Genomic DNA, 19,597 nt, shown 5'->3' on the forward strand with positions numbered 1-19,597 from the left:
GCTGTCAGAAACGTCAGCGATGGCCGAACATAGAGAAGCCGTGCACAAAATACTGTGAGGCCTGGCGAGGAAGGATCACCGTGAAAGACAGCCTGTGACGCAAACCTGAGATAGCAGCTTCCCGGAAATATGACAGACGAGCGTGGGGTAGGTGCTGTTTGTTCGGTTTGTTGGGACCTCGATTTCTCGCGACAACGATCGCGGTAACTTCAAGGTTGGCGATTTGCAGGAGATGCTTTTTAATTTGCCACCGTATTGGCTAGTCTACCCGGGAAGCGAGGGATCCTCGAAGCAGTTCAAAGGCGCTGTTAATTAAGCGAGGAAACAAACCAAGGAACGCGAGGTTAGTGCCTGTAACCGGGCAAGGAAACAAAAACCGGGAATGAGGAATGGCGAAACGAGTGCGGAATCGAGAAATAATTGTGGACGCAGGGATCTGGTGCCCGTAATAGCTGATGACGCGTAATTGTCTGCCGTCGAGTCATCAAGCACCAATGCAACCGGAAGACAAGCGGCCGGCATGCACAGGCTTTCTATCCCTGGTCGTGTTTCGGCTGCTACTTCTGTCACTGTCACGAGAAGAAAGACGAAATGCTGTGCGACTACGTCGTCTCGGCAGGCACTACGCGGAAAGGAGCGTAGTGGCTTCCTTTGGATGCGTTCACTAACCGATTCGTCAGGTGATGGTTCGCCTCAATGATAAAGTGCCGCGTCGACCAGGACCCCTTTCTTTCTTTTTGTCTTTTTAGCATTTTGCTACCATTTCTTGGAAAAGAATACCAAAAGTTCGCCCTGCAGAGGGAAATTATTTTCTGGTGCGGTTGCAGCACCTATTGCATAGCGAGTGTGGATGACTTTGTTTTATGAGCTGCCATCTCCAGAGCGTTTGTTTCATTTTTTCTTCTGCTGCAACCTGTGCCGTTCCCTTTAGTTTCATCCTTCATCCGCCTGCTTCATTATACAGGCGCAGCATCATCGTCGCGCTTGCTTGTTCTTTCAGTTATCGCGGGCGCAACTGCATGCTGTTAATCTACTTATGTCTCTCGATTTAGTGATCATAGCCCGCCCCCATTCTCCTTCTATGTTTTTGATTCTGTTCACACTCTAACTTTCAGGAAAGCGTCCACGTTGTGAAATCTTGAGGCAACAAATTTTTCATTGCATTCTGGAAAACCAGGTCGTCGTTAAACACCACCCATGCAGAATAAGTCCTCCGCTAATTTGGGCTTGTAAGTAGAATGCTTCGCAAGACTCCAATGTCGCGGCCGACCGTGGTAATGGTAACATAAGAACGGCCAGAGAAAACCATGTTCAACGCAAATGTTTGAAAATTTGCGCTCAAGAAGCGAGTCACAAACGAGAACGAGGTGGTATTCTGGAAGTAGTATTCGTGCAGTGCTGAGCTGCATGCGTTGTGTGCGGCCGAAGAAGTGCTGCAATCGACAAGTGTTTAGCAGAGCGTCGCCTACTATCCATTGCGCTCGTATTTCACACACACCGGTGTTTGCCTAAACTACGTTGATTCGCTTATTTAACAAGCACATCATCCAGAGACCGAGAAACTCTATGTGGTTATAAGATGGCAAAGAAACGAAATAGGCACACCCTCACACTCTGCTCAAATGAGTTCGTAGCCGAACGTGGACAGCGTTATCTGATGCTGGTGTGAGCGTGGTAAGAGCCTTTCGGTTACCGCTTCACTGAGTTGCTGTGTGCTAATACGTCCGTATGATACACGCGGACCGCAACCGATGTGCGAAAGATTATTGCCATAGCGATTATATAGACACTCCAAGCGAATGTTCACCGACGTTGCCGTCGGGATTGCCGTATAGGACTCAGAATATATTAGAGATCTGGGAATATCCTTCTCAGTATTCGGGTAAACGCAAGTAGCGATATAAGCAACATGTACAGCATGGCATACAGTATGGCACGGCATATAGCATACATATGCATAAATATATGTGGACTCTCACGGCAATGTCTACGCCGATGGCGAAAATTCTCTTCGAGTATCCACGGAATTGGGATCGCATTAATAGAGAGCTTTAGCGTGTTCGGTATTTCGGTCAAAGAAAGCGGACGGACCATATTACCGGACGAGCGGGTGCGCAAACGTGAATGGTCTGCCCGGTGCAGCAACCTAGTGGCGCAGAGCTCTATCATAAGACCACAGAGCTGATATTGCAGCATTCAAGTGTATTATACTTGGTGTAAAATTTCGGCAGTGGCGTAATCGTGTTGCTGCCCAAAATTTACGGGAGCAACAAAGCAAAAAAAAAAAAAAAACTTAGGGACGCTTAAGTTTCGTTTTCAAGAGTGGAACGCGACAGAATTCAAAGATCCCTAACTGCTACTCACGCTTCCTGGCAACTGCAGCTTATGCGACCGTATAGTTTACCGAGAAACGCTGGCGGCGAACGCTATGGGCGAAGGCGCCTCCATGCACCGCTGCCGTGGATGCGCGCAGGCGAGGGCCTTCTGGATGGTGTTGTTGCAAGGAACTGAGAGGCGCGCAGCTCTATCAATGGTAGAAAATGGTTTGTGTTTGAGTTTCACGTAACAAAATAATGTTTTCCTGTATATTCAAATTACAATCTGACGCTATCATATCATGTCTGTAGGTTTTGTGTCAGTCGCAATTTGGCATATTTCTGACGCATTTTACTTTGAGAACTTCGATCAGTTCAGTAACGTCTCTGCGCCACGCGGAGGGCCGGCGTGGTTCGGCATGCGTGGTTGGGAATTATTTCTCGCTCACAAGACGCCCGGCGACGAACGCCGACGCAGGATATTTTCCGTCACGGGGCCCTTTACGTTATCGCGTTAATGCACTCGGCCACTGCTACTACTGCTAAATTTCCTTTGTTTGTCTGGTTGAGCCACCCGCCACCAGGTGGCTGAATCGAGCTGCTCGTTCACGTCTCCACCTTCTCTGATTCTGGAATACGCACAGTCCCTCCGCGTTACCGAAATACCGGACACGCCAAAGCTCTCTATCATGCGATGTCAATTACATGTACACTCGAGAATAACTGTCGCTGGGGCCGTACACGTTGCCATGAGGCTCCACATATATTTATGCATGTGTACGCTACATGCCATGCTGTGTATGTTGCTTACATTTCCACACTAATGTTGCTCATACCGAGTAATACAGTCTTAACTAATTTATTCCTCAGCATTTCGAAAATGGCACCTGACAAACAAAAGATTCAAAACATAAAACCCACAGGGCCCGTCCTTTATAATAAATCTTCTTGGACTATTAAATATTAAAAGTGTGAAACAATATCAAATCTCAAACGTGAAAGTGATAATTTTACTGGCGCGGCTCTTTACGGGCTGTGTAGTAGAGCACGTGCGATGTCATTAAAGGCCCTCAACGCTGTGGTAATGCTTTTAATAGCGCCGGAAGTTTTCGTGTGCCCGCCTATATTTACACGCCCGCGTTAGGATAACGCCCGAGAAGTTAAGGCGCAGTGCGAAACCTCGCTATCGTAGTCAGTACTTCGCCTTTTTTAGTGCAGCGCGAGCTCCGGGATCAACTCACGAAAGAGGTTTCAAACACACCTAATAAGGAGAAATATTGGTAAGTCACTTCGCATTTATTAAATAAACGTACGTAAAATTGTTCGACGGCAGGATTCGAACATATGAACCCTGGTAGAACAGCACGATCCTCTGAGCATTAATTAGGCCACGGCCACATGCATCAGTAAACGAAATACAGGATCCGTGCAAGCCAGTGCATTCAGACGCCTCGCACGTTTTATGAATACTGCACGTGATTTTTTCCCGTCATCATTTCCTTTCTCATCATTTCATCATTTCACATTCCTAATTTCTTTAGTTTTATTATCTTTTCTATGCAACATTGCTCACATTAACCGTGCGATTCTCCTTTGCATTAACATTTGAACGCCAGGGGAAGAAAAATATGTAGGCGTGTTCGCGTTCCGATCGCAGAGACTGGTGCACAGAAGCTGTATTCTAAGTTCTCAGACTAGAAAACTTTGCTTGCTGGAACAGATTATAGCACAGGCTGCGCAGACTATGCAGACCATGCATACATGTTCGGCTCGTGCTGCCGTTTTCTCACACGTAGTAGACAAGGTATGGCCGTTACAATAGTAACTGCCGGTGTGTGGCTTCCGCCGCGAAGCCCCTCGTCCCTCACCTCGCGCAATCATGCCTGCGCTTGTTGTGAGAACGCCCGCCGAGAAGCTCCAAGGAAACGCTAATCGCAGTGAAGCAAGGCGGACCCGCATACGGCGCAAATGCTACTTCGTTGTAGTACAGATGCAAACGCAATGTGCTACAGCCTGCGCGGTGCATGCTGCAGCTCGACGCCGGAAGCCTCCAGATGTGGCGCTGCGAGAACAGGAGGCCGAAGTTAAGCGACAACGTCGAAAAAAATCCCGCAGTCCAAAAGCTCGAAGCGTACGCACACATCGTGCCCGCCGTGAGCATGTCGCAATGCGGGAACGCGAGGTCAACACAACGCTACAACGGCAACAAGACTCGGTAGTTTTAACAGATGCCTCTCTCTGTTCATGTGTGTATGCACGCCACACCCCGAGTGTTTAGTTGGTCAGCTTGTGTTTCCTTGAAGAAAGACCAGCGCTACAATGACGCGGAATAAAAGAAGAGCATGTAAGACGAACAGGCGCTCATTCCTGCAATTCATACTGCTGCTACACATACGAACCTTGCACTTCACGTAATATTCTAGCATATTGCTATCGCATTATTTGCTTTGCCCTTGTGACGAGACTGATAATTTTTGTTAGCGAAATGCACCATATTTGACTCTTTGTTTCGCATTTCAACGAAGGATAACAAATGCACCTAGAATAAAAGGAATGTATGGAAGCGTTACGATGCAATGTAACGTTGATACATTGTAAGCAGAGGGTCCCTTACGCTGCGCTCTCATTTCAAGCACGCCGGTGGCTGCATAAACTGCGTTTATTTCCCTTGGCGCGCTTTCACTTTGCATACGAAACGTCAAAGAAACCAAGTAGACGCACCCACAACGCTTCCCTCGATTGGTTTTGTAGCGGAATGTGTTCAGCGTTCTACGTTCCGCTGCTGGTATGAGCATTTCGCGCACACGCATTAGTGTTCCCGCTAGCGTTCTGATGAGCAGCTGTGTGAAAATTGTTACAGTACACCGGTATGAAAGCAACGCGCCATAAACGCTCGGCTAAAACTGTCTAATGCAAGTAGCATGTCTCCCTTATTGATGCGAAAGGGTCAAATGGCCCATTGAGCAAAAAAGTCGCAGTTTTGGCCGAAAGGCGAAGCGCCGATTGTGATAGGGAATTAGTAGGCAGCTATAAGAAGTAATGATAGTAGCTTCATCGGCCTTGTAAAGTTGTAAACATTCACTTACTAAATAAATTAACAGACGCTGTGTCAAGCGGGTACAGGCAAACATGAACACATCTCACTCGATGACCCAAGAAACTTGCTGTGAAAAGCTAGAGTGAGGAAGCGCGGCAGCGGGAGTGAGCGAATTGGCCTTCGGGCTGTGTCTCGCTTGGACGCGAACTAACCGCCAGCGTTCAATTGGACATTAATACTTTTCTGGAATTGCATTTATATAGACGTAGAAACAGCTTTCAGTGAATGCATAATCGCCAAAGAGTGACCCAGACCCACGTAAAATTTTGCGCGAACATTGTCAGAGTTCTCATTAATACTGTATCCCGAGCCACTGTAGCCAGAGGACAAAAACGCTCAATTCGTTTTTCTCAGGCCTGAAAATACCCTGAGAGTGGCAACATAACCGGGTGCCTAAGCAGGCACCAGTTTGCATCGGTGATGGTGCCGTTCCTACAGCAGGACTCTATTTTTGTGGGCTCCGCAGATTTTAAACGAGAGTGTAGCATTAACTGGCGCCGCTAGCTGCCATCTTATAATCCGAACGAGTCAAACACGGTAAAACACCTAACACGCCGAGTTTCAGCTCGTACAGAAATCATTGGGCTCGTTAAGACGCACAATTAGAAGACCTCAGGAGTCCCCTAATAAAATTTCCTTCGTTTGCCTTCTCTCTCCTCGAACTAAGCAGGAGTGCGCAAAGCACGAAGGCGCCGTTGAAAGCAGTGCGGGTAGTCAAGACGGAGAAGGTGTGCGCTGCCTTTCACTAATGGAATTTGCAGCGGCTGGCAGAGCTCGTATCACCACCGCGGATATAGGCACTACGATGCGGTGAATACGCAGAATGACAGGACAGGGGAGCACCTTAAAAGGTTACTGCTCTTTTTCTAAATCCTTGGCGTATGCGACCGGATATCTTACGCAATAGCAGCAGTGAATTCATTGGGTTGTAATAAAGGCGGCGCGCTCTCTCCTTTATGAATTATACCGTAATGCTTGGCTCACCTAGTTTGCACGCGTCGTAATTTGTGCGTAGTTAATGCTATCAATTCATAAAAGAGGTTCGCCCCTATAGGTGTCAACAAAAGGCACTAAAGCTACTAAAATACTAAACATAGTCTAAGAACATGGAACACATCCAAAGATCCGCACGTGAGTCAAGAAAGGCCCAGAAGGGAGTGAATACGCCAAAACGTGCCCATGTACAAGATGTGTATACAAACAAGCAGAGTTTTGTGAGTGAGTGAAATCCAGTAAAAAGGACGCATCATCTTTCATTGGCTGCCGCCAGGTTGATGTAGATGTAGACTAGAATTAATGGCACAAGCTGTAGGGTAAATGCAGCCTTCCTCTTATTTTTCTTCTTGATGACACGATCCGGTACGCTAATAAATGAATCTGGGCTATTGCCGTGCCTTTGTCGAGAACGGAGCGGCGATGCATCTTCGTTTGTTTGTTCAGACCACAAGGGCAGCTTCCACGATTCTATGAATTTGTCGTCTCCACGCCCATGGTCATGAGTTGGAGCTGCAATTGCCACTATACCTTTCACGCTGCGATGGTACCTTGTTCTGCCACCTCTGGCTAGGGAGGCTTTCTCAAAAATTTGCTCGTTCCTTTACAAAATGGTAGACACATATCACCACATGTGCGAATTTTGTAGCTAGACTGAGTGTGCTCTATACCATCTTTAAAGCACAGCTTTTTTTGCCTCTTTCTTCGACTTTTACAGTATACTGCTGCTTCTGCTATCTTGCGTTCCGCGTTGAGGGGTGGTTGAGAACGTGTGTAATGTACATGACAGGAGCGCGGCAGACATTTCCAAGGAAATTCGGGGGTTTCGCGACAATGCTCTATGGAACACCCTGGCCGTCGACACAATGCCCGCTGGAAGGCTGTAGTCACGTGTGAGTCCCCCAAAAGCATGCCTTGTTTGGGGTCTCTAATAAAATAAACGCTACTATTAGATATGGCAGTTGTTGCGGACAAACTGTATAATAATAATAATAATAATAATAATAATAATAATAATAATAATAATAATAATAATAATAATAATAATAATAATAATAATTCAAGGTATGGTGCGGCACGTTTCTGCTATTTATGAAAAATAAACACCGTGGAAGTTTGTCCTCGCCGACAACTGACTCAGAGCGTGCAAACGCAACGCCGCGTTGAAGCACCACGGCGGGAAAATGACAATACGCAAGTGCTGGTAAAGCATCATCAACACTTCCGTCCCGATGTCCCTACGCTGCAACATCGGGAGGCCGTGCTGCATGACGGAAGTCCGGGTCTCCAGCGGGCGCTGGTTCGTCGGGCACGGGGCGTGGCAGCAGCTACTTTCCTTAAGGCTTCAATAAATTGATTTCTCTATCTCACCCACACTTCGATGCGCTGTGTAAGGGAATGACACTGCTAACGTTCTCGAAGGCTACTGACAATGTCGCACAACAATGCCTCGAGCAAACGCGTCTAGCTGTGCCCGATATGTAATACTTAGACAAACGCGAGAGTTGCATGTAAGGTACCATTTAAAACCAACCCAATCATGACTGTGGTAGGTCGAATAAATCACAGCCAAATTCCACCGATAAACACAGGCCGAAAGATAGCTTCGCCTACATCAATTCCCACCGTGCGTGGGATCTGCATATTATTTTAGAATGATTATTCAGCCCTGGTTTCGCTAGTCCCGAACGGTGAATGCTAATTGAGTAGATTTGCCTTTTGTGAAATAAACGTAACTCAGCAATCGTTCCTCTAGGCATTAGGAGCACTCAGACGTGTACACGAAGCTTTTTTTCTCTCTTCCTTCAACTTTTCCACTGCTGCTGCTGCTGCTGTCTTTCACGCTGCATTGAGAAGTGGTTCAGAGTGTGTATAAACCTGGCAGGAGTGTAGTAGAGAGGAAAGGCGACGCGAGAAACTCGTTTGTACCTTTCCATTGCATCGCCGGAATGCCCTCTATAGCTTTCTGGACGTAGCCGCAATAGCCTCGCGACTGCTGCAATTATCCGTTACCCTCCTCAAAAGCACTACAGAAAATGCAGCGCTTGCCTTTCTACTAACGGACAACAGGCCTGAGGGGAGGTAGATAGAATGGTAGAGAGGAGAGCGGGAAAGGATGTAGAGAAGCGGTAGAAGCAACGCAGTCACGAAACGAGTGAAAAAAGAGTCTTGCTACTGTTCGGCTGCAGCTCGCATACATTGAGGAAGGGTGGGACAGGGAAAAGGTCACGTAAGAAGGCAGGAAACACTACTACTAGACGCGACGGTGCTGGCGGACAAACTGAATAAATTTAAGTTTCACGTAGCGTATGGTACGTTTCTGCTATGTATGAGAAGTAAACATTGTGAAAATTTGTCAAGTGAACAACTGACGCAAAGTGTGCATACTCCAAGCCGCATTAAAGCAACGTAACGTCTAGGCGACACTGCGGAAGCGGCCGCACGTGAAATAAACACTCTGTGTCTAGTGTGGTAGCTTTGCGGCTATGGCATTGCTCGTGGTCGCGGGTTCGATTCCGACCGCGGCAGCCGCATTTCAACGCCGTTGAAAGGCAAAAATGCTCGTCTACTCAGATTCATGTCCGCATTAAATAATCTTGAGTGATCAAAACTAAAACGAATTCTCCCACTGCCGCCTGCCTCAACATCACATTGTTGGCTTAGCATGTAACGGTATGTAACTTAATAAATGTTTACACTACTACCACGATGCTTTGCGTAGTGTGAGGCAATCACAATGCTAACCTGCTCACAGCCTATGGGCAATGGCGCACAGCAACGCCTCCAGGAAGCACGTCTCACTGTGTGTTCTGTACACTACGTAGACAAGCAGGAGTCATTCGCACAAGTAACGTTTAACTTTAACTCACCACTCTACTACGGTACTAAACGATGATGAACTTAAACAGTTGCCGTAAACATCGATGCTAAAGCACAGAAAGCTTCGCTTACGTCGATTCCCAGAGTGCGTGAGATTCACGTAATTTTTCTCCTAACTTCAATGTTTTTGTTTTTTTTTTCTTAGCGGCGAAGAGGCAAGACCTCGACGTCCTATCGTGAGAGGCCTAGGCTCAGCCGACTGAACTGCTAATGCTCATTAAAGTTCACTCTCTGTCTCTCTCTCTCTCCCTGCTACATATCTTTCTCACCTGTGTAGCATGGAAAACAGGTCACACGCCTGGATGACCTTCCACTTTTTTCTCTCTCACTGCACAATTCGCGTACACCAAAAATTTATCACTTTAAGTTACGGAATCTAAAGATCGAAATGCGGTCGCTGGGACCGGAATCAAACCAGCGACCTTCAGCTAAGCAGCGCCAGGCCATAGCCACTGGGCTACCACGGCGGGTACTGTGCGTGAGTTATTTCGATGCCCTTTCAGATACGCGGTGGTGCATCAGCGCACTGAGGCCTAACAGAAAGTAACATCCCCAAATATTCATCACGTGCCCTCCATTTTAACGCTAACAGACTCGTGTCGCCGAAAATCAGGTGTCGCCGTCGGCGGAGTTGTCTGCGTACCGAAAGATGCCGCATATATTTAGATATATGTATATGCCATACCTTGGTGAATGATGTGCGGTATATGCGGGTTATATTGCCACACCGTTCTATCACTAAAGTTGCTCATACCTTGTCTCACATTCTTGACAAACTTACTTCTCGGAATTTCGACAATAACAGCCCACAAACAAATGTCGTGAAACAAAACACCGACAGCACACGGCTCTTATGTTAAATCTTATCAGACTTAAATATTAAAAGTGCGAAACAATAACAGAAACCTGAAAATTTTGTAATGTTATGCGCGGCCGGTGCATTACCTCCGGGATCGGCCCAGGCAAGAGGCCACGTTTCTACGAGAAAGCTCGCCTTGGCGCATAGCGTTCGCCGCAAGCGCTTCTCAGTAAACACTACGTCTACATAAGCTGCAGTTGCCGGGAAGTGGGAGAATCAGTCAGAGATCTTTAAATGCTATCACGTTCCGCACTTAGAAGCGAAGCTTCAGCGTTCACGAAGGTTTTCGTTCAGAAAGGGCGGATGCTCTCTGTCGCCAGGAAAGGGAATTGTAGCATGATGATGAAGGCCACTATGTGATGACGAGCTATATGATGATTACGGTAGATTGTTATTTCTAGAATTATATCGTCAACGCAAGTAATAGAATTACGCTGCCTAGCAGGCTGTACAAATTATAGCGCTGTTATCGCTGCGCTGAACTTTTTTAGTTGTTCGAGCGCTCAAACTGCAGAAGGATAAATCAAGAATAAGGTAACCAAAGGTGTGGGGAACAGCATAAATATCTACATAGAAGGCAAAAAAAAAAGTATATTGGTAGTTGAAAACTGACAAATTACAGCATGAATACAGCCGTTGAACATCGGCTAGCAAAAAAAAAAAAAGAAGCTCCCGGCAGAAACACTTTGAAGCAAACATACGAGTTAAGCAAACGCGTGCGTGTGAAAAGTTCACGAAATCCTTTTTACGGCGCTAGCATGAGCTGGTAACCAAACCTTACGCTTTAAAGTGGGTAGTTTTTCATGCCAAAGAAAAATGGTAGGCTTTGTACGCATTATAAGGAGAGCGCGACTGGACGCCTTGAGCGGAACTAATGAAGGCCTGCTACAAGGAGAACACCGTATCTCGTACAATGGAAAGACCTTTCACTTTTCTTTTAAAACAGCGCTAACTTCGAAGGCGAAAGAATTGAGGGGGTATCAGATTCACAGCGGCGTTCTAGAAGTTGAAGAAGAAAAAAAAAGGACGCATGACGTAAAGGGGCTCACAGTCAGATAGCCGCGCTCACAATACACATGAAACGCCAAGGCGGAAAGTGAGAGAAAGATTAAAGGGCACTATACTATGCGTAAGTATAAAATAAGGGAAATAATCACAAAAATTTATCGAAAACAAATTCGCTAAATCAGCTATCTTCTACGAACACGCGTGCCAGCACATAGGAAGTCCCGGGTTAAATTCGCGCAAGCAGCATTATCGCGTCTCCTCCAGGCTCCCATATGACTAGCTCCGTCTTAAGGAGAGGAAAGAAAAATGACACAGGCTTCCCGACGATTGCGACCCCGTTCCGCCCATTCTGCCCCTCTTATAAGTCCAGTGGACGCAAATGGAAATTGCCTACTGAATTCCTGTCCTTTCCGCCACAGCTTCTGCTACCCTATCAAAACATTTATCAGCACAGGATTCTTAGGACGTATGCTTGAATCATATAAGCGTAGGAGTTGAGCATTAAACGCGATTGAAAAGTTTCGATACATAATATCGCAAAAATGTCCGCAAATACGCTAATAATGCTCTATTAAAACGTCGTGTCAAAGTGCTCTGGCCGTGCTTAAGGACAACAACTAAGCGTTACTGCTAGATTGATCCGACTCTCGGTTCTCGTATGGCGATAGTGAAGACTTATTAAGACCATTCCATCCGCTCATTGTAGTAATACACCCTTCAAGCTGTTTTGGACCACTTAAGCAGCATTGCCAGAGCAATCTTAAACGGACGATTGTACTATTCCATAAGAAAATATTTTAGCGTATTTCTCAGACTCGTCCTTGCAAATCATCTTTGTTTTATGTGCAACCTGTCGCATTGATGCCTAAGCCTTTGATTTGTCAAATAATTACTCTTCCAGTGTATTTTACAACTATATGGGTACTTCATGGGCGCACTTCTCCCATTGCCTTCGCCGTATGTTCCGCATAAAGTGCAAGGGTTATAACATTGAAGCGGAGCGCCGTATGCTGTATGTGCGAATGAAAGCGTGCAAGGGTGAGTTGACGATGGCGGCGAAATCTCGCGCGCGCGAATGAGGAAAGCAGGACGAAGCGCGCCGTCTTCCGTCGGGTTCAAGGCAACCGGTGGACGGCATAAGGTGGGCATTCTACTACGGCGGCCGTTGAGTATGGCGCGGCCGCGCGGGCTCTACCTTGATAGCGATCTGAGTTGCGTTGCGCTGCTTCCCACTTTCCTTCCTCGTGCGCAAGATTGAGCCAAGATCGTCGGTTCCCCTTGTGCGTGGTCGCAAAATACGCACTTGCTACCAGAGAACAACGCCGCCCCCTCCCTTCGCCTCCTATCCCCCCACGACCTTTCGCGCGGCAAGAAGACTGTGCAGTGTCCATTGTTGCGGTGGTTCCTGAATGATGAAATAAACTGCAACATGGAGTGCCGCAAGTTCTCCAAACTTCGAGGTGGAATGTTGACGGAATGCTAGCGGAATCTGTAGACGTTGTAAATGTATTTCAAAGTTGCTCGCTTCAAAGCTTGCAACGGCGCTCCGTCTTTCTTTTTATGCCTGGAATTGTCAACTGCACCTGCGGCCAGTGCAGACACCACAATGGGGCTGATAATCATGCAGCAGACGTGAATTGTGTTGGCAAGTAGGACTGATGTCGCACAATTGTTATGGCAAAAGTTGAATGTGGCCTCATTGATGGCAAGCAAGCCATCAATGACTGTCAAAGGAGAATTTCTGGCCATGGTCACTGTCGCAATAGATGACGTAGTTTTTGGGAGACCAAGACAAGTTCTAAGTGCTTGGGCTTGCACACTATGAAGTCTGCAGATATTTGTAGTGCAAATATTTCCTAGTACAGATAAGGTGTACCACAGGAAGCCCCAAAATAGGGCTTTATATAATTGCAACATTGATGGTTATACTGCAACACCCCAGGACTTTCCGCCAAGGAACGTGAGAATGTAAACAATGGCGGCCAACGCCTTGTCAAGTACGAGACGGCAGGGCTCCAAGACACGCCTCTATGAATGATGACACCAAGGAAGTCGGTGCGTTCGTCTGTAAGGTACATTTTGGCCATTAATTCGCAAAGCATACGCGGCGATAGTTTTGCGAGTAATAGCGACTAGTGCAGCCTTCTCATGTGGAAGCTCCAGTCCTTGCCTTCTTAAATATGTTGACAAAGCCGTTGAAGTTTTTTGAAGTCGTGCGCGGACTTGTACACGTGCCACTCCTGAAGCCTATATGCGAACATCATCTGCATATACGGAGAGGTTTACGGTTTGCCGTAACGAATAGGCGAGACCAACGAGCACCAGGTTTAGTAGGGTAGGTCATGTACTCAGCCTTGCGGTTCACTACGACTGGTATAGGTAGACGGCGTTGGTCCACTTTCATTCAAAGTAAGGAAAGATATTCCATTCAAGTAGCTGTGTATCCAGCGAAACACGTGTCCACAAATACCTACAGCTTCTAAGGCGTCCAGAATTGCATGATGCTCTACATTGTCGAAGGTACCCTTAACATCAAGGAATGAGACTGAAGTAAATCGTTTCAGTTGTTTATGGTGCTGCACATACGTCACAGGGTGAATAACGGTATCCACTGACGAGCGCTCGCGTCAAAAGCCGGTCATTACGTCTGCATAGAAGTTTTAAGATCCCAAGTACCATTCTAACTGCGTGAGGATTACTCTCTCCATTATCTTGCCGACGCAGCTGGCCAGTGCTATTGGACGGTGAGATGACAATTATAACGCTGATATGCCAGCTTTGAGGAGTGAAACAAGGCGACTGGAGTTTCATGTCATAGGGACCAAACCGTCCCGCCGTGAGGCGTTGTATAGGCCAAGAAGTGTATCTCTGGCTTTTTGATCAAGGTTTGCAAGCTTGGAATGAAGGCTTGCATTTTCGATAACGCTTACACCTTTCTTCATCATGCTCTCTTCGTAAATTTCTTAATCATGATGTTAAATGCGTTGGTTCTCAACTGGTGGCAGCCGTGGTGCATCTGGCGTGGCCACGCGGGCCCTTTTTTGAAAGCAATTTGCGATACGGAGAGATTGCCTCAAGTGCTAATCGATTCGTGTGCGCTGTTTTCGCCGCTTAGTTCGCGTTGAAGCGAGATGCAGCACGAAGGTCAATTAGCTCGCGGCTGCTGCCACGCTTACTCGCTGCAGCGTTTTGACAGCGAGTTTCCGCGGCCATCGAGGAGATATGCTCATATTTCCTCGTGCGCGCGTGAAACAATGCTTGGCAATTGAGCAAGTAAACGAATGCTTACAAGTTTACACGACCGATAAAACTACTAGTCTTGCTTCATATAGCTGTCTACGTATGTGCTATCGCAATCGATGCTTCTGCGACTTTGTTAGATATAAATCGTGTAATGTTTACATTCAGTAAAGATGATCCTGAGCGACGAGTGGTGACGTTGCATACGCCATCACCGCCCTTTACTGGCATCGGTTAGTAAAACAGTGGCCAAGAGACGGCGCTGTGGTTTTCTGCGCAAAGCGCAAACGCGTGGCAATGGAGAAACTGAGCCAAGGCAGAGCGTTGGAGTCGCCGCTGCATCTGCTCTTGGTCGAGTAGCATGCAGCGTTCGGGCATCATGCGACATGACATGGATGTGGAGCTATCTGGTGCTCACAGTTCATGTGTGTTTTGGGAGCCAGCAAAACAAACGCAGCACTACGCGACAACAAAAATACTGAAACATGAAAGCGCAGGCGGTGAAGACTAGAGCAGATGAAACTTTACAACCCCGGCGTCGTTGTCAAGGGTAAGGTCAGCGGTTTTGCTTTTTCTAAATAATAAATGGAACTGGACAAATGGGGTTCTTTTCCCCTCTTATAATGGAACGCAATGATCTTTCTATTACGAGTGGTTAGATACACATTAGACATTCTCGAGCAATAATATTGGCTTAATATTTGCCTTTACTGCCCTCTTACACTATTTGTTCAGCCACTTCACTTTTTTCCTTAATTGGTATGGTGCGCTATCTCGAAGAGTTTTTCTGCATTTGCTGACAGTAAGACATGGAAAGAAAGAAGTTGCTTCGTAGCCTAAGAGCGGCCATCCCTACGCGAACATCAAAGCCATAGGGATTTCTGAAAGTTCAAGCTAAGTTTATTTCCTAACGTATGGGGGAGTTACGTCTGTATGGGAGAACGATATTACAGTAGGAAGTCCCACTGTTTAGAAAAAAAAAAAAAACTAACAGGCTTAACTTTTATATTTGTAGATTATGGTATCTGTAGAAAGAGAGCAAGCAGTACTAAAAGTTCGGATACATGAACGAACACATAAACAAAAACATAAGTAAAATACCTTGGTACGTACTGTATTACTAACCAGGAATTCAAGTACGGGCATGTGAAGAAGCCTGAAACAATGAAAAAATCAATAATGTTCAACTTGGCATAGCAAATATGGCTCAACTCGTAGCCTAAGATAGCCTATAAACTGATCATCATCATCATCAGCCTGGTTATGCCCACTGCAGGGCAAAGGCCTCTCCCATACTTCTCCAACTACCCCGGTCATGTACTAATTGTGGCTATGTTGTCCCTGCAAACTTCTTAATCTCATCCGCCCACCTAACTTTCTGCCGCCCTCTACTACGCTTTCCTTCCCTTGGAATCCATTCCGTAACTCTTAATGACCATCGGTTATCTTCCTTCCTCATTACGTGTCCTGCCCATGCCCATTTCTTTTTCTTGATTTCAATTAAGATATAATTAACTCGCGTTTGTTCCCTCACCCAATCTGCTCTCTTCTTATCCCTTAACGTTACACCTATCATTCTTCTTTCCATAGCTCGTTGCGTCGTCCTCAATTTAAGTAGAATCCTTTTCGTAAGCCTCCAGGTTTCTGCCCCGTACGTGAGTACTGGTAAGACACAGCTGTTATAAACTTTTCTCTTGAGGTATAATGGCAACCTGCTGTTCATGATCTGAGAATGCCTGCCAAACGCACCCCAGCCCATTCTTATTCTTCTGATTATTTCAGTCTCATGATCCGGATCCGCAGTCACTACCTGTCCTAAGTAGATGTATTCCCTTACCACTTCCAGTGCCTCACTACCTATTGTAAACTGCTGTTCCCTTCCGAGACTGTTAAACATTACTTTAGTTTTCTGCAGATTAATTTTTAGACCCACCCTACGGCTTTGCCTCTCCAGGTCAGTGAGCATGCATTGCAGTTGGTCCCCTGAGTTACTAAGCAAGGCAATATCATCAGCGAATCGCAAGTTACTAAGGTATTCTCCATTAACTCTTATCCCCAATTCTTCCCAATCCAGGTCTCTGAATAGCTCCTGTAAACACGCTGTGAATAGCATCGGAGAGATCGTATCTCTCTGCCTGACGCCTTTCTTTATTGGGATTTTGTTGCTTTCTTTATGAAGGACTACGGTGGCTGTGGAGCTTCTATAGATATCTTTCAGTATTTTTACATATGGCTCGTCTACACCCTGATTCCGCAATGCCTCCATGACTGCTGAGGTTTCGACTGAATCAAACGCTTTCTCGTAATCAATGAAAGCTATATATAAAGGTTGGTTATATTCCGCACATTTTTTCTATCAGCTGATTGATAGTGTGAATATGGTCTATTGTTGAGTAGCCTTTACGGAATCCTGCCTGGTCCTTTGGCTGACGGAAGTCTAAGGTGTTCCTGATTCTATTTGCAATTACCTTAGTAAATACTTTGTAGGCAACGGACAGTAAACTGATCGGTCTATAATTTTTCAAGTCTTTGGCATCCCCTTTCTTATGGATTAGGATTATGTTAGCGTTTTTCCAAGATTCCGGTACGCTCGAAGTCCTGAGGCATTGCGTACACAGGGTGGCCAGTTTCCCTAGAACAATCTGCCCACCATCCTTCAACAAATCTGCTGTTACCTGATCCTCCCCAGCTGCCTACCCCCTTTGCATAGCTCCCAAGGCTTTCTTTGCTTCTTCCGGTGTTACCTGTGGGATTTCGAATTCCTCTAGACTATTCTCTCTTCCATGATCGTCGTGGGTGCCACTGGTACTGTATAAATCTCTATAGAACTCCTCCGCCACTTATTATAAGCTGATAATAAATTCCTATGAGTTATTCAGTTATTTAACAAAGAATTGCTTGCGGCATGCGTAAAAGTTATTTAGATTCGATGATAATTTCGAAACTCTAAAAAAAAAACTAAATTCTCTCACTGAGTCCCCAACACCTCAAGAAGGGAGGCAACTTGCCTAAAGGCTTCCGCACTTAATACGGTGGGAGTACTCTCCTAGAATCTGCTCATGCGACAGAAGGAGACTGTTATATCTAATACCTGCAAAGACATCCTTCGCATGCGCACTATAGCCAAAAGGAGATACCAGAGGGTCTTCACGTCGCCGCAATCGTAGCATATCAATGCAGTTGGGCATTCAAAAGCGGAATCCATTGGCATTCGCGAATGCTATTACAAGGCAGAGGTGGCTCAAAAATTTGCTAAACGAGCCAGCCACAAAAAAATTAGTATGAGGTGGCCTTTCCTCTACTGACAAAGCTCGAATGCCGCACCGACAGGTGTGAGCGCTTGGCCACCTATCATAATACTGCCACTCCCTTCCCCGCAAGTAGGACCCGCGTCGATGACAATGAATAAGAGGTATCAGCAGCCGGAACAATCCCGGTCTTGCGAATGCACGCTGCCAAAGGCGGTGAAAGCGCTCAGTGTAGCAGTTGCAGAAGTAGCAAATATTAGTGCCTGCAATTGCTTAGAACGGGAGACGTATGGTACAAAGGCGGATCATGCTAGCATTACTAGAAGACGTATGATTCTCGTCCGAGCGCACTCGCTCTCGTCTCCTAAACACACATACCGCATGCGGTGGCTCTCTGGAAGTTATCAGCTGGTAAATCAATGCGGGACAGATTTGCCTGCAACTAAAACTCAATGTCTCACTATTCCCGACCTTGTCGCCAGTGTTTGCAGCGGTGATCATTCCCGACCAGTCTGTGCTCGAAAATTAACACCAGCAATTGAGAATCCCCGAAGGAAAGAGGGCCTCAGAAGGAATGCACATTAATAAAACAGTGACGCATTTTATTATACATTGTTCAGAAACCACCGACGCTTGCTGTCAATGTAAGCGAAGAGCCAAACGCTTCTAGAAAGCTTTTCACTTCGATAAAGAAATGACGCACCTGCAGGCGCATATTCGTTGCAGCAAGAATACTGAGGTAGCGTTTGTAGTTTCATTGTGTAATTTTGCGGACGACAGAACCGCTAACCAGAACATGTGTAGCAGTAATAGACGTAGCTCTAAATATAGAGGCTGATTTGTAATATGCGTGTTATTTCCAGCGGTGCGAGCGCCAGCGTGCAAGGCAACCGTCATAATTCCTTCCCGCAGCCAAAGTGCTTTCCCTTCAGCTGCCACAGGTTGACAGCGCGGGGAGCGAAGAGGAGGTTTGTCCTCCGCAAGCACTCCACTGTTTCATTTAAACCTTCAAGCAGCCCAAAGCGCTCGCGTGACAGCACGCGCCTCTCAAACATGTAGTAGCGCTCGGCGATGAATGCGCCCTGCAGCTCGGTTCTGTGAGAAACCGTATCCTTTGTATTGGCGCCGTTGTATCTGGGGCGAAAGTGCCACCACCACGGAAATGGGCGAACGAGCCAAATAAAGCTGTTCCTTTCAAAACATTCGCAGGCCATGCTGTCGCTATAGTCTCCGGAATGTCGTTGGCGGAGTGACCCGAGCTCAGGTCGGAGCTATGATGATTCTAGTGGCTGATCCCGGTTTCAAAGGCGCAACTTAGTAGCGGCTGCCAAGATACAGATTACCTTTCGAACTATTGTGCGCACTGTGTACACATCTGAAGACATTGCATCTGTATTTTATTACGGTAGAACAGAGAAATCCTTTACCTTCGTTTAGATTTAGTATATATACAGACATTGTTTACGGTGGTATTTTTGAAGGGCTAGCATGTTTTCTTTCTATTCTTCCAATTTTTTTAGAAACGTCGTGATTGAACCACACTATATATATATACCCAAGTGTGACAATTTTCTTTTTGGCGAAAGTGATCACTTAGAGAGCACGTTTCAGAAAAACAAAGTACCTTCTAGACGCTTTTGTCGTGCTAATACCATATGAGAGAATACCGAAACGACAACAGTGAACAAGTAATATCGTGCAAAGGCGTGCTTCCCAAATGCCATTCTTTCTCAGCCTTCTGAAACCATGAGACAGGTATTCTGTGCTGGTTTATAACGATGACGACGACAACAACAACAGAAAAGAAGGGATCATGAACAGTAGTGTCCTTGGAAGACGCATTTCATGCGGGTTAGTACAATTATAATATTCTTTTCTTATTGTATTGGATTTATTGAATCGGAGTAGCCGATTAACAATATGGTTTTCGACCGCCGTAAGCACAAAACCGTCTATA

The 19,597-nt window shown here is 46.2% G+C and overlaps 1 long non-coding RNA gene across 3 annotated transcripts in view; it reads right to left on the reverse strand.

The window, feature by feature from the left end:
* LOC140215950 (uncharacterized) overlaps positions 1-19,597 on the reverse strand; it is a 530,759-nt gene that overhangs the window by 312,678 nt on the left and 198,484 nt on the right. The window contains exons 3-4 of one of the 3 annotated variants that reach the window (XR_011892557.1): positions 15,506-15,548; positions 4,190-4,377 (exon numbers count right to left, since the gene is read on the reverse strand). The exons of the other annotated variants lie outside the window; for them this stretch is intronic. This is a non-coding gene — a long non-coding RNA (uncharacterized lncRNA). Of the gene's footprint in view, positions 1-4,189; positions 4,378-15,505; positions 15,549-19,597 lie in introns of those variants that run through there. 3 annotated transcript variants of the gene reach the window in all.

This window comes from Dermacentor andersoni, chromosome 2 (assembly GCF_023375885.2).
Source record: "Dermacentor andersoni chromosome 2, qqDerAnde1_hic_scaffold, whole genome shotgun sequence".
Lineage (NCBI taxonomy): Eukaryota > Metazoa > Arthropoda > Arachnida > Ixodida > Ixodidae > Dermacentor > Dermacentor andersoni.